We start from the raw sequence: 16,165 nt of genomic DNA on the forward strand, positions 1-16,165 counted from the left end.
TAAGCATCATACAACACACAGATTGGTACACACACGCATTATGCAATCAAGTTATACAATCGATCATCATGACATGGTATTGATAAGGCAAGAAATTCCTAAATAAAAGAATGTATGGTATCAAAAAATCACTATGATATATCTACCAAGTAAACATTAACCAAATGTATGAACATAAAGTACAAACTGCCAATGATATAACACATGGTCGGCATACAACCAAATATGCCTTCTACTTGAGTAAATATTAATATGACATGTCAATCAACTAAGCATGCTTAGCTACTATCCTAGGTAAATATAACACTTTGCTAATTACCAAGAAACAATAAACTGAACTCTATGTCACAACGAATAAATTCTATATAGAATGCAAATATAACAATGACATAAAGCAACTATCCATGCAATACTAAACAATAAACATCTACAAAATCGCGTTAACAATTACTCAAAAGTTGCTACTAAAATAACACATAAAACATGACATGTCACACAACTTAGGAAAGTGAGAAAGTGATCTTGAACCACGCATGATGCGATAGATAATTAAAAATGCTAATAGAGTGCCTACAACAAGTAATTCATCACCTCCTCTCTCTTTGGACCCCATCCTCTATGGGTTCTGATGGTGGTGCTACTCTAGATCTGGATTTTTCTCGTGGTGTGGCTTTTGCCGATGAGGTTTTTAGATCTTCTGGTCTTTCGATCCATCCTTTGGAGGGATCCCGTCCTTTTGTCCTCGTGGTTTTTTTCAGTCGTCATGATTTCTGGCTTGATGAAGATTCTATGGCTGCGGCACTTGAGGCAGCTCTAGGGGGTTCAGCAATTGATCTTATGGTGACATATATCAAGGATAAGGTTTTCTCGTTTGTGGTGTCTTGCAAGGAGATTGGTTTTCATATTGTTGATTCACGCTCTTATGCTTGTCCTCAATTTAAATGTTATTTTCATCTCTGGGGCAATGGTGGGCCAAATTGGTGGCATGAGTTTTTGATCTGGAAAAAGGAGTGTGATGCTGAGTGGATTCTTGTTAGTCCTTCTAAGCGGTGTGCTACTCTTGGTATGCTGGCTATGCATAAGCCCCCTGTTAAGTCTGCGATCAGATCTGCTAATCCTACTCGTAAAAGGCTATCTTTCGCCACGTTCCAGAATTATGATGTGTGCAAAGGATATCGCTATCCGGCTACTCAGAATTGTCTTGAGTTAGCTTCTTTTGTCTGGTTATGATCTTCCCCCAAGGAACGCGTTGTCATTCACCCCCGCCGCCAGTGGAGCTTCAGTGGACGATTGCCTCGCCGTCGATCACCTTTGGTACGGTTGCTCCTATCCGATCGCTTTCCCCGAAACCTCTAGCTCCATCTCCGGCGTGTTCTTCGGGCGGGTTTGCTAATGATTCGAATGATGCCATGTTGGGCCCCTCCGCCATGTTGGGTTCTTCGGACTCGGTTGTCACTGGACCTTCGCCCACCTGTCTTCCCAGGCCAAGTTTTTCTCCATTGAGCGGCAGCCCAATTACTGTGGAGCCTAGTTCTTCTCCTACTTCTCCAGTTGGGCCTTTTAGCCCTACAACGTTGGTGATCCCGTCCACACAAGAGGCTCAGGACGCTTTTGAGACCATGGTCAATGACATGGTGGACCAAGTGCTTACGTGTTCCCATTGCTCATTGGGGGGCCACCTGTCTGTCAGCTGCCCCTCCTCCGTTGGATGTTTGGCATGTGGAGATCCTACTCATTCAAGAACAGACTGTGAGTATATTGCGATTGAAAAAGGTTTATGTTGGAAACGGAAGCGTCCCGCTATCTCGGATAGGCCGGTCTCTCCTTGCGTCGGGAAGCACGCGCTGCCACCATCTCTGCAGGCTTGCCCTATCACATCACCATTAACCAGCCCGCAATCTGGTGCTCCGCACACCCCATCTACTCCGCCTCCTCCGACGCCCCCGCTTCCTTCCTCGCCACCGCCCATGGCCAACTTCCCCCTGGATCCGCAGCGCTATGTGCCGGTGGGCCATCACATCATTGACGGAGGTATTCATCGCGTTACTCGGACTTTCGTCTCGCCTCCATCGCCCATTGTTCGTTCGCATGAGAGCTTCATGATTGCTGAGGTTATGCCGGCTCCACCATTACATCAGATGGGTCAGGTACGTGAGAAGGTGGTTGAGCTTATCAACCACATGGGTTTTCATGTCCGTTCTGCTCAACAATGGATTTCTGGAGTGGGTCTGTTTGAGGTCAGAGATGCTGCTGAGCGTTTTGCTTTGATTCAACTACCTCCTCAAGATCTTGGTCAGGATAGATTTGTTTGCTTTATGAAGCATGACCATGGCGAGGGTTTTCATGGGGTTTAAGGCTTTCGTGAAGGATGTTTGATGTTCTTAGGTGTCCCCCTGGATCTCCGTAATATTGAGAATCTGAGGGCTGTTGTTAATACCTTTGGGAAGTTCCACCATTGGATTAGTAGTGATCCATACCTTGTCAGATCTGTTGTGTTTGCCTCCTTCCCTGAGGATATTCTGGTTCCTAGGGACGTGGTGTTTTCTGATTATGCTGCCTGGGGTGGTGCTAAAGTTTCTTGGACAGCGCCGTGTTATATCCTAGGAGCTAATTTTGCTGAGCAAATGCCGCAAGATGAAGATCCCATGCCTTTTGATGGCAATCCTCACCCCCTGCCTGGCCACTTAATCCATGAAGATAATCTCTTTGCTCTTCTGCCTTATCCTGCTCTTGGGTGGAACGACGTGCCGCCTCCCCCGCCTCCCATGCATGATAATCAGGGTGGTGGCTGTTGTTGGCATGACAATGAGCAGGATGCCCAGGAGGATCAAGTGCAAGTTGAGCCCGTTCCTGATCAGGAGTCTATGGTCATTAACCAGCAGGATTTCTCGGGCTCCATTAGCCAGTCGGATAGTCATGTTCAGGCTGATCCTCCTTTACATGATGTGGCGATTGTACAAGATCCTCCAGCTGTGATTGTGCAAGTTGCTGTTGATAATGGAAATGTTGCTTTGGCTGCTCAGCTCGACGTTGCACCAGCGGAGTCAGTTCTTGTTGAGGGTAATCTTCAGATTGGTATTCAGCCTACTGTGGAAGTGGATGAAAATGTCCTTCAGATCGATGAGCCTCCTGTTGATCCTGATGCATTGGCTATAGTGCCGTACCTGCCACCTGTGTTGCCGCAGCAAGATCTTGTTGTTGGTCGAGTCCATGTAGTTTATGGCCCACCCTTGCCTCCTGAGATGGCCTGGAGACATACTTTCGGTACTCTTTTGGGGCGTTTCTCTACTCTTCAGGTTCCAAAGCCGGTCCTACAGTCTTCTTTTGGGCCACTGCTCCTTTCCAAGAGATCGTGGTCCCTGGCTTTTGAGAAGGTCCATTGGGTTTCAGATTTTATCACTGATGATTCGGCTAGCATGGTCGCCCCTTTGTCTGCTCTCCCACCTCCTAGGGGACCTGCTCATGTTCTGTTTCCTGACAGTCAGTTGGAGTTGGAGCATGACCCAGGCCTACAGTTTGTGACTGCCCCTAATGAGCAGTTCTCCTTTTCTGCTCCCTCTCTGAAGAAGAAGAAGAAGGCCTCCAAGCGTGGTTTTCCTCCTGTTGTGGACTCTGAACTGCGCCGCTGCACCCGTAGCTCTGCAAGAAGGGATGGTTTCAAGCCGGTGCTTCAAGCCTTGCCTATATCTGAACCTAAGAAGAAGAAGCCCCGTTCCAAGCCTCTGACGGATGATGATTCTGCCCGTCACATGCCCTCGGTTCCACCGCCAACACCTCTTCGTCATATTCAGCAAATTGGAGCGGATCTGGGTATCTCTACTGAAAAGCTCACTGTGGATGCGCTTATGGCAGATCCTTCTTCTGCCAAGGAAAAATCCTCCCATGATTAGTTCGGGCTGTGCAAGCGGGGTGTGGTCGACCCATAACTGGACTAGTTATCGTAGGATTTATCTAAATACTTTGTCTCTGGGACCCGTATGCTTTCGTTGTCTTTGCAAACTCCTTTTGTTTGGCTTTGCTGCATGTCTGAAATGCCCTATGTGCTGCCTGCTATGTGGGGATACTGTTAAAGTTGTAAACGCTATGTTCCATGGATATTCGGTCTACTAGAAGTTGGCATGTTATGTGTTGGAATGTTCGGGGCTTGAATTCTGATGACCGTCAGCATGCTGTTCGTAACAAGGTGGATGAAAGTCAGGCTTCTGTTATCTGTCTGCAGGAAACGAAAATGGAGTGTATTGACTCCAGAACTGTCAGAAAATTTTGCCCTCGTCGTTTTGATTCTTTTGCTTATAGCCCTTCGGTTGGGGCTTCGGGCAGCATTGTTGTGTTGTGGAACTCCTCTGTCCTTACAGGGAGATTAATTGAGGTCAAGCAGTTTGGCGTTGTTGTGCACTTTACTTTCAAACATAATAATGAGCAATGGACGTTGGTTAATGTTTATGGGCCATGTCGTGGCCAGGCCAGGGATGATTTTGTGGATTGGCTCTATAATCTCTCCATCCCTGACTCTGAAAATTGGCTTGTTTTGGGAGACTTTAATTTTATTCGATCCACTAAGAACAGAAATCTCCCTGGTGGCGATGCTAATGATATCTTCATTTTTAATGAGATTATTGGGAACCTTGGCTTGCTTGAGTTACCTATTAAGGGGAGATCTTTCACTTGGTCCAATATGCAGGATAATCCTCTTCTACAGCAGCTAGATTGGTTTTTCACTTCCTCAAACTAGATCACTTGTTACCCCTCCACCCAGGTGTTGCCCCTGGCCAGGACTGCTTCAGATCATGTGCCTTGTGTGGTGGCCATCAACACTTCTATTCCTAAGTGTAATATCTTTTGTTTTGAAAATTATTGGGTGGAGCTGCAGGGTTTTATGGACTGTGTGTCTGCTTCATGGTCTTCTGCTTCCAGCAAAACTAACACCTCGGCCAAGATTGCTGACAAATTTAAAACCTTGAGGAGGGATCTCAAGAGTTGGCACATGAATGTTTCCAAAATGAAAATTTTAATTGCTAAATGTAATAGGGTGGTTCTCATTTTGGATTGCTTGGAGGAATTGAGGCCACTTTATAGGCATGAGTTCAACTTTCGTAATCTGGTCAAGTTGCATTTGGAGCATCTTCTGCACCTTCAATTTCTGTATTGCAAGAAGAGGTGCACTATAAGATCTATTAAAGTGGGTGAGGAGAACACTAAATTCTTTCATGCTATGGCTTCTGAAAGATTTAGGCATAATTCCATTGCTTCTCTGCGGTTGGATGATGGTACAATTGTGTCTGATCATGAGCAAATGGTTGCTGCTCTCTGGCAAAACTTCAAAAACAGGATGGGTACTAGTCATGGTATTGAAATGTCTTTTGATCTTTCCTCAATCTTACACAGACTTGAGGGCCTTGACTCCCTCACTAAGATGTTTTCCAAGGAGGAGATGGATAATACTATTAAGAGCATGCCCATTGATAAGTCTCCTGGGCCAGATGGTTTTAATGGACTCTTTTTTAAAAAGTGTTGGCCCATAATCAGTAAGGATTTCTATGAGTTGGCTTCTGCTTTTCATGAGGGGTCTGTGAATCTGGAGAACATCAATTATTCTTATATCACCCTGGTCCCTAAGAAGAGATCTCCTGAGTCTGTTAATGATTTTAGGCCTATCTCTCTTTTTGGTATGGGGGTGAAATTTCTTTCTAAGATGGCTGCTAACAGGCTGTAGCTAGATATCATAAGATGTTTGCATAAAACTCAATATGGTTTTATCAAATCCAGAACCATTCAGGACTGTGTTGCTTGGACCTTGGAATATTTGCACCAATGCCATCAGTCAAAGAGGCCTATTGTCATTCTCAAGCTGGATTTTGAGAAAGCTTTTGATTCTATTGAACATGAGGCCATTTTCCAAATTTTGAGGCACAAGGGTTTTAATGATAAGTGGATTTCCTAGGTTAAGCAGTTTTTGGCTTCTGGAACCTCTTCTGTTCTGCTTAATGGAGTTCCTGGGAAACAGTTTGCTTGCAAAAAGGGGGTTAGGTAGGGTGACCCTCTTTCTCCACTTTTGTTTGTCGTTGCTGCAGATCTGTTGCAATTAGTAGTCAATGATATGTATCATAAAGGTCTTTTACATCTTCCTATTCCCTGCCATGATAAGGAATATCCAATTATCCAGTATGCTGATGACACCCTCATTATTATGCCTGCTGAGGAATCTCAATTGCTCGCCTTGAAGAAAATGCTCCTCCTTTTCTCTAAGTCCACTGGATTGCATGTTAACTATCATAAGTCATCCATACTTCCTATTAATGTGGATTCAGTGCAGATTGCTAGACTTGCTGCTGTTTTGGTTGTGTGGTTGGCACCCTTCCTTTTACTTATCTTGGGCTTCCTATGGGAATTACAAAACCCAAGATCTTCGACTTAATGCCTCTGGTTGATAGTATGGAAAGGAAGCTTTCTGTTAGCTCTTCTTTCCTTGCTCATGGAGGACGACTGCAGTACCTGATCTCTGCCCTTTCTTCTGTGCCAATTTTTTTCCTGTGTAGTCTTGACTTGCCTCCTGGTATTTTAAAGCAGCTAGAGAGAATTCAGAGGCAGTGTCTCTGGAGGAAGTATGGGCACGATTATGTTCAGTCACTGGCTGCTTGGGGATTGGTTTGTAGACCAAAGAACAAAGGTGGTTTGGGTATTTTGAATCTGAAGCTGCAGAATGAGGCTCTGCTCCTTAAACATGCTAGAAAATTCTACAATAAAGTCGATGTGCCCTGGGTTCAACTCATCTGGAATACTTACTACCATGGTAGGGTTCCTCATGCTACCATCATTTGTGGCTCCTTCCGGTGGGGAGATATATGCAAGTTAATGGATAAGTTCAGGATGGTCAATGCAGTGCATGTTAATAGGGGTGACACTGTCCTGTTTTGGTCTGACTCTTGGACATTGGGGGACACTAATATTCCTCTTGAGCAAAGGTTTGCTAGGCTTTTTTCGTTTGCCATTGATCCCCTTATCTCTGCTGCTGAGGTTTTTGAATCGACTGAGCTCACTTCCTTATTCCATTTACCCCTCTCTGAGAGAGCTTTTGGAGAGCTGCTATCTTTGCAAAACCTGCTTTTGCTTTCAAACCATAATCCTCAGCTCAATGACACATGGGTATGGAAAGAGGATGGCAAGGGATATTCTACCAAGAAATACTATTCCTTCTTGCATAATCACATTGTGTCCAACCCACTCTTGTCCTGGGTGTGGGCCAGCTGCTGCACTATGAGAATCAAGTTGTTTGCTTGGATGTTGATTATGGATCGGCTGAACACTCAGGATATGCTGGAGAGAAGGCACTGGAATGTATCTGATTCAAACCTTTGTGTACTATGTCCAACACACACCAAGGAGGATAGAGATCACCTATTCTTTCAATGTAATTTCAGTTGTAGGGTCTAGAATTATCTTCAAATCAACTGGATGGCTGGAGATGATATGGTTGCCATTGCCTATCATGCTAGAAGGGATTTTGCTAAACCTTTCTTCTCTGAGGTGGTTTTCCTGGCATGCTGGAACATCTGGAATGTTAGGAATGATAGGGTTTTTAGGAATATTACACCCCCTTTTCGTAGATGGAGGTCTTCTTTTATTCTAGACATTTCCCTCTTGGTTCATAGAATGAAGCCTAAGTTCAAAGAGGATCTGCTTAGATGGATTTCCTTTTTGCCACCTTGAGGTGAGTTTATTGTTTTCTCTCTTTTTTCCTTTTTTTTGGATCTTTTGGACCTTGTAAGTTCTGTACATATGTAACCTTTTTATGAGAGCAATAAAATTGATGTGGGGTCCATACCCCACAGTTTCAGGTCAAAAGAAACAAGTAATTCATCACAACCATGGCTATGTTATAAGTTAACATGCCAATTCAAGACAACTACTATAAAGAAACTAAACAACAAAATAATAGATTGACGGACCAGTATCATAGGCATGACATGATTTTGAATATATAAAACACACATGCTACATGGATGTAAATGAATATAGAAAATATATCTAAGATATATTCATGCTAAACAAAAGAAATAATCGAAACATGAGATATTCCATTATTCGATACATAAAGCAAAGTTTAGAATAATTCCACATAAATATAACCATGTCGAGCGTTCACCAAATATTGTACGCTCACAAACAATAAGTATCAAACATAACCAAAATAATGATAATAAGATTACACTAATAATGCTCCAAATCTAATTAAAATAATAACACGCGCCAATCATGTATGAGGGATGATAACTAATGCACCAATCAACTCCTACACAAGGCAATAACTCGAAGGAACTAATAGAAAGGCATATCATACTTTTAGATGATGCACAAAGTTATCTACACGAAATGCTACAAAAAATAAAACGCACCTTCAAATCAATCGAGTAAACCATATGATACTCCTAGGCATAACGAGAGACATAGAAATAACATACCAATAGAAAAGTTTTACCAACACAAAACCTATTTGGATTCCATACAAAAAAACGACTAAGATTATATCTCTTCTACCGATCACAAGATAGAACCCACAATCTAACCCCATCACTGGATTTCTACGGTCATATGGAGAATTTTATCTATTGGGCTCAAAGTCATATGATGAACAAAACTAAAGAATTATGCCTATGCCATCGAATCGAATTCGGTTTTGGACACACGTGGCCAACGACAGAGATAGGTTGAATAATGATGTCTACGGGATACACTAGGTGATGACAATTACGCGTGCAAAAGGAATTTGATAGAAGCTCACCAAGTTTGACAGAATGGTGCGATGAACTGGACGAACAGTGTAGACGGATGATAACCCACAAGTATAGGGGATTGCAACATCTTTCGAGGGTAGAGTATTCAACCCAAATTTATTGATTCGACACAAGGGGAGCCAAAGAATATTCTCAAGTATTAGCAGCTGAGTTGTCAATTCAACCACACCTGGAAACTTAGTATCTGCAGCAAAGTGTTTAGTAGCAAAGTAATATGATAGTGGTGGTAACGGTAACAAAAGTAAAGACAGTAAAAGTAATGTTTTCGGTATTTTGTAGTGATTGTAACAGTAGCAGCGGGAAAGTAAATAAGCGAGAACCAGTATATGGAAAACTCGTAGGCACCGGATTAGTGATGGATAATTATGCCGGATGCGGTTCATCATGTAACAGTCATAACATAGGGTGACACAGAACTAGGTCCAATTCATCAATGTCATGTAGGCATGTATTCCGTATATAGTCATACGTGCTTATGGAAAAGAACTTGCATGACATCTTTTGTCCTACCCTCCCGTGGCAGCAGGGTCCTATTGGAAACTAAGGGATATTAAGGCCTCCTTTTAATAGAGAACCGGAACAAAGCATTAGCACATAGTGAATACATGAACTCCTCAAACTATGGTCATCACCGAGAAGTATCCCGATTATTGTCACTTCGGGGTTGTCGGATCATAACACATAATAGGTGACTATAGACTTGCAAGATAGGATCAATAACTCACATATATTCATTAAAACATAATAGGTTCAGATATAAAATCATGGCACTTGGGCCCTAGTGACAAGCATTAAGCATAGCAAAGTCATAGCAACATCAATCTCAGAACATAGTGGATACTAGGGATCAAACCCTAACAAAACTAACTCGATTACATGATAAATCTCATCCAACGCATCACCGTCCAACAAGCCTACGATGGAATTACTGATGCACGGCGGTGAGCATCATGAAATTGGTGATGGAGGATGGTTGATGATGACGACGGTGACGAATCCCCCTCTCCGGAGCCCCGAACGGACTCCAGATCAGCCCTCCCGAGAGGTTTTAGGGCTTGGTGGCGGCTCCGTATCGTAAAACGTGATGATTTCTTCTCTCTGATTTTTCTCTCCCCGAAAGCCAATATATAGAGTTGGAGTTGGCGTCGGAGGGCATCCAGGGGGCCCACGAGGTCGGGGGTTGCGCCCTAGAGGGGGGGGCGCCCCCACCCTCGTGGAGAGGGTGTGGCCCCCCTGGTCTTCATCTTTGGCGAGGATTTTTTATTGTTTTTTCTAAGGTGTTCCGTGGAGTTTCAGGACTTTCCGAGAATATTTGTTTTCTGCACAGGAAACAACATCATGGCAATTCTGCTGAAAACAGCGTCAGTCTGGGTTAGTTCCATTCAAATCATACAAGTTAGAGTCCAAAACAAGGGCAAAAGTGTTTGGAAAAGTAGATATGACGGAGACGTATCAACTCCCCCAAGCTTAAACCCTTGCTTGTCCTCAAGAAATTCAGTTGACAAACTGAAAGAGAAAAAGAAAAACTTTTACAAACTCTGTTTGCTCTTGTTGTTGTAACTATGTCAAGCCAACATTCAAGTTTTCAGCATATATCATAACTAACCACATTTGCAATAATTCTCAGGTCTCATAATTACTCATATCAAATAGCATAATCAACTAGCAAGCCATAATGATAAATCTCGGATGACAACACTTTCTCAAAACAATCATAATATGATATAACAAGATGGTATCTCGCTAGCCCTTTCTGAGACCGCAAAACATAAATGCAGAGCACCTTTAAAGATCAAGGACTGACTAGACATTGTAATTCATGGTAAAAGAGATCCAATCATAGTCATACCCAACATAGATTAATAGTGATGAATGCAAATGACAGCTGTGCTCTCCAGCTAGTGCTTTTTAATAAGAGGGTGATGACTCAACATAAAAGTAAATGGATACGCCCTTCGCAGAGGGAAGCAGGGATTTGTAGAGGTGCCAGAGCTCGGTTTTGAAATAGAGATAAATTGTATTTTGAGCAGTATACTTTGATTGTCAATGTAGCAACTAAGAGATGGCGATATCTTCCATGCTAAACACATTATAGGCGGTTCCCAAATAGAATGGTAAAGTTTATACCCCCCCCCCCTCCACCAACAAGCATCAATCCATGACTTGCTCGAAACAACGAGTGTCTCCAACATACATCAGGTCCCAGGTGGAGTTTTGTTTGAAATTAATTTTGATTTAGTTTGCATAAAGCATGGGACTGGGCATCCCGGTGACCAGCCATTTTCTCATGAGTGAGGAGCGGAGTCCACTCCTCTTGAGAATAACCCGCCTAACATGGAAGATAAGGACAACCTTGGTTGATACATGAGATATTCGAGCATACAAAACAAAATGTTTTTTTGAAGGTTTAGAGTTTGGCACATACAAATTTACTTGGAACGGCAGGTAGATACCGCATATAGGAAGGTATAGTGGACTCATCTGGAATAACTTTGGGGTTTAAGGGATTGGATGCACAAGCAGTATTCCCGCTTAGTACAGGTGAAGGCTAGCAAAAGACTGGGAAGCGACCAACTAGAGAGCGACAACAGCCATGTACATGCATTAAAATTAATAAACATTGGATGCAAGCATGAGTAGGATATAATCCACCATGAACATAAATATCGTGAAGGCTATGTTGATTTGTTTCAACTACATGCGTGAACATGTGCCAAGTCAAGTCACTTAAATCATTCAAAGGAGGATACCACCCCATCATACCACATCACAATCATCTCAATAGCATGTTGGCACACAAGGTAAATCACTATAACTCATAGCTAATCAAGCATGGCACAAGCAACTATGATCTCTAATTGTTGTTGCAAACATGTTTATTCATAATAAGCTGAATCAAGAACAACGGACTCATCATATTTACAAAAACAAAAGAGGTCGAGTTCATACCAGCTTTTCCCATCTCAGTCAGTCCATCATATATCATCATAATTGCCTTTCACTTGCACGACCGAACAATATGAATAATAATAAGAGTGCACGTGCATTGGACTAAGCTGGAATCTGTGAGCATTCAATAAACAGGAGAAGACAAGGCAATATGGGCTCTTGGTTAAATCAACAATAATGCGTAAAAGAGCCACTTCAACAGTTTAATCATGGTCTTCTCCTACTGGCCTCCAAAGAAAAGAAATAAAAACTATTTACACGGGAAAGCTCCCAACAAGCAAAAGAAGAACGAGAAATATTTTTATTTTGGGTTTTTCTTTTTAATTACTGCTACAGCAAGAAAGTAAACTACTACTAATTTTTTTTGTTTTTCTTAAGGTTTAACTAACACACAAGAAGAAAGCAGGAAAAAGAAATTAAACTAGCATGGATATTACAGTGAAAGAGTATGAGCACCGACATCTAGCAATGAGTGTGTGTGAACATAAATGTAATGTCGGTGAGAAATACGTACTCCCCCAAGCTTAGGCTTTTGGCCTATGTTGGTCTATTGCCAGGGATAACCTGGCGGATACCCGTAGGTGTGGCTGGGGTCGTATTGTGATACAGCAGTTATCGCCTGCTGAGCTGCAGCGTGGAGTCGGGCTGCTTCCGCTCTCCTCTCGTAATCATCTGCCACCTCTCTGGTAATAGTATATCTTCATTTCGTCTGAGAATCAAAGAAGGAAGGAGCAGGGAGAGTAATACGGACAACGTGCCGTTTGTTAAAAATTAAACGATATAAGAGAGGTGATTCAGGCCTCTCGACAAACTGGTGCGAAGCCATAGAGTTATAATCTAAATATGCAGGAGGCAACTTCATATCCCCTTCACGGATGTCTATTTCAAGAAAATTAGCTAAGCGGGTTGCATAAATTCCTCCAAAGAAATCTCCATTATGTCTATTATGATGCAACCTACGAGCTACAATGGCTCCCAGATGATAAGATTGGTCTCCTAACACAGCACTCCTAAGAATGCTGAGGTCAGGGACACACATGTGACATGCTTCATCCTTAGCATTTATGCATCTACCAATGAAGAGAGCAAAATAATGTATAGCAGGAAAATGAATGCTCCCTATGGTAGCCTGCGTTATATCTCTAGATTCCCCTACAGTTATACTAGCAAGAAAGTCTCTAAATTCAGATTTAGGGGGATCCCTAATACTGCCCATTGATGGAAGTTTGCAAGCAAGAGTGAAATCCTCTAAGTACATTCTATAAGATTTATCATAAAGATCGAACATGACTGAAGGAGAATTACGCGAAGATGAATACTCAAACCTCCTCACAGACGAACTTGTGAGATCATGATACTGGGGGCATTTGCTAGCCTCAAAATCCTCAAGACCGGCATTGCGCAAATATGCTTTGAATTCTTCTTTAATTCCCGCGTGGTCCATAAAATTTTCCAACGGCCATTCGCAAGGCCGTACTGGAGCGTCTCTTGGTGGATCTTCGTCAACATCACGCATAGCAATTCTGGGTCCTTGCTTCCTTGAAGAACCACCTTGGAACATCTTCCTAAGCATATTGCTTTTCTCTGTAAAATTCTAAAATTTTTAGTAACTTCAAACAAAAGTGAACCAACCTCAATAAAACTGATAGCAACTACTCCTACAAGTGCCTAGAGCCTATATCAAGCATTAGAACTACTTGGAACCATATAAATTTGACATGCAAGCTCAAGAACATGGTCACCTATGCAGCACAAATTTGCAAGGAATAAAGCACTAGAACAAAAACTAATTGGACCAATGGAGGAGTCACATACCAAGGAACAATCTCCCCAAGCAGTTTTGCGAGAGGTGCTTTGACCAAGGAGATCAAAAATCACAGCAAAAGTGGCTGGAATTCGTGCTTGAGTTGGTTTTTTGGGTTTTTGTGAGGCAGAGGAAGAAGATGGGTGCTGGGATAAGTGGAGGAGGGCCACCGTGGGCCCACGAGGCAGGGGGCGCGCCCAGGGGTGTAGGGCGCGCCCTCCACCCTCGTGGTCAGGTGGAAGCTCCTCCCGTGGTAATTTTTGCACAGTAAATCCTCAAATATTCCCAAAAAAATCATATTAAATTGGCATGGCATTCTGAGGACTTTTATTTTCGGGATATTTTTATATTGCACGGATAAGACAGGAAACAGACAGAAAAATACTATTTTTACTTTATTTCTACTCAAGAACAGAGAATATAAAGAGGGTATAGAAGGTTGTGCTTCTAGTTTCATCCATCTCATGCTCATCAAAAAGAATCCACTAACAAGGTTGATCAAGTCTTGTTAACAAACCCATTCCAATAATCATGAAACCAGAGAAATTTCGAATAACACTAGGTTACCTCAATGGGGATATGCACATCCCCTATAATAAGTATATCATATTTCTTTTTGATGTAGGAAGAGGAAATTCAAAACCTCCGAATATAATCGATGGAATTTTTCCAATAGAGTTGATACTATGGACTTGAGGTTGTTTCCTCGGAAAGTGTACCGTATGCTCATTACCATTAACATGAAAAGTGACATTGCCTTTGTTGCAATCAATAACAGCCCCTGCAGTATTAACAAAAGGTCTTCCAAGAATAATAGACATACTATCATCCTCGGGAATATCAAGAATAACAAAGTCCGTTAAAATAGTAATGTTTGCAACCACAACAGGCACATCCTCACAAATACGGACAGGTATAGCAGTTGATTTATCAGCCATTTGCAAAGATATTTCAGTAGGTGTCAACTTATTCAAGTCAAGTCTATGATATAAAGAGAGTGGCATAACACTAACACCGGCTCCAAGATCACATAAAGCAGTTTTAATATAATTTCTTTTAATGGAGCAAGGTATAGTAGGTGCTCCGGGATCTCCAAGTTTCTTTGGTATTCCACCCTTAAAAGTATAATTAGCAAGCATGGTGGAAGTTTCAGCTTCCGGTATCTTTCTTTTATTAGTAATGATATCTTTCATATATTTGGCATAAGGATTTGTTTTGAGCACATCAGTCAATCGCATACGCAAAAAGATAGGTCTAATCATTTCAGCAAAGCGCTCAAAATCCTCATCATCCTTTTTCTTGGATGGCTTGGGAGGAAAAGGCATGGGTTTCTGAACCCAAGGTTCTCTTTCTTTACCATGTTTCCTAGCAACAAAGTCTCTCTTGTCATAATGTTGATACTTTGATTGTGGGTTATCAAGATCAACAGCAGGTTCAATTTCTACATCATTATCATTACTAGGTTGAGCATCATCATGAACATCATCATTAACATTTTCATTAGGTTCATGTTCATTACCAGATTGTGTTTCAACATCAGACATAGAGATATAATTTGGATTATCAGGTGGTTCAGCAATAGGTTCACTAGAAGTTTGCATAGTTCTATCATTTTTCTTTTTCTTCTTCTTAGAAGAACTAGGTGCATCAACATTATTTCTCTGAGAATCTTGCTCGATTCCCTTACGGTGGCCTTCAGGATACAAAGGTTCCTGAGTCATTCTACCAGTTCTAGTAGCGACTCTAACAGCATAATCATTTTTCTTACCATTCATTTCATCAAGTACTTCTTTTTGAGCTTTAAGTACTTATTCTACTTGAGTGGTAACCATAGAAGCATGTTTGCTAACTAGTTTAAGTTCACCTCTAATATTAGCCATATAATCACCCAAGCGTCTAATCATATAAGCATTTTCTTTTAATTGTCTGCCAAAATAAGCATTGAAGTCATCTTGCTTAAACATAAAGTCATCAAACTCATCCAAGCACTGACTAGCAATTTTAGTAGGAGGGATTTCAGCTTTATCATATCTATAGAGAGAATTTACCTTTACTACCTGTGTCGGGATATCGGGATCAGGAGGTTCTTCGGTAAATAAGTGATTGAGATCATATGTTTCTTCAACAGGCGGTAAATTAAGACCATGTATTTCTTCAATATGAGGTAAACTCTTAACATCTTCAGCTTTAATACCTTTTTCTTTCATAGATTTCTTTGCCTCTTGCATATCTTCGGGACTGAGAAATAGAACACCTCTCTTCTTTGGAGTTGGTTTAGGAATAGGATCATTAATTGGAGCAGGAGCTAGCTCAGGAGGTGCCCAATTATTTTCATTTGTCAACATATTATTCAATAGAATTTCAGCTTCATCCGGTGTTCTTTCCCTGAAAAGAGAACCAACACAACTATCCAGGTAATCTCTGGAAGCATCGGTTAGTCCATTATAAAAGATATCAAGTATTTCAGGTTTCTTAAGAGGATAATCAGGCAAAGCATTAAGTAACTTGAGAAGCCTCCCCCAAGCTTGTGGGAGACTCTCTTCTTTAATTTGCACAAAGTTGTATATTTCCCTTAAAGCAGCTTGTTTCTTATGAGCAGGGAAATATTTAGTAGAGAAGT

The sequence above is a fragment of the Triticum urartu genome, chromosome 6A (assembly GCF_056163025.1).
Source record: "Triticum urartu cultivar PI428250 chromosome 6A, HENAU_Tu73, whole genome shotgun sequence".
Classification (NCBI taxonomy): domain Eukaryota; kingdom Viridiplantae; phylum Streptophyta; class Magnoliopsida; order Poales; family Poaceae; genus Triticum; species Triticum urartu.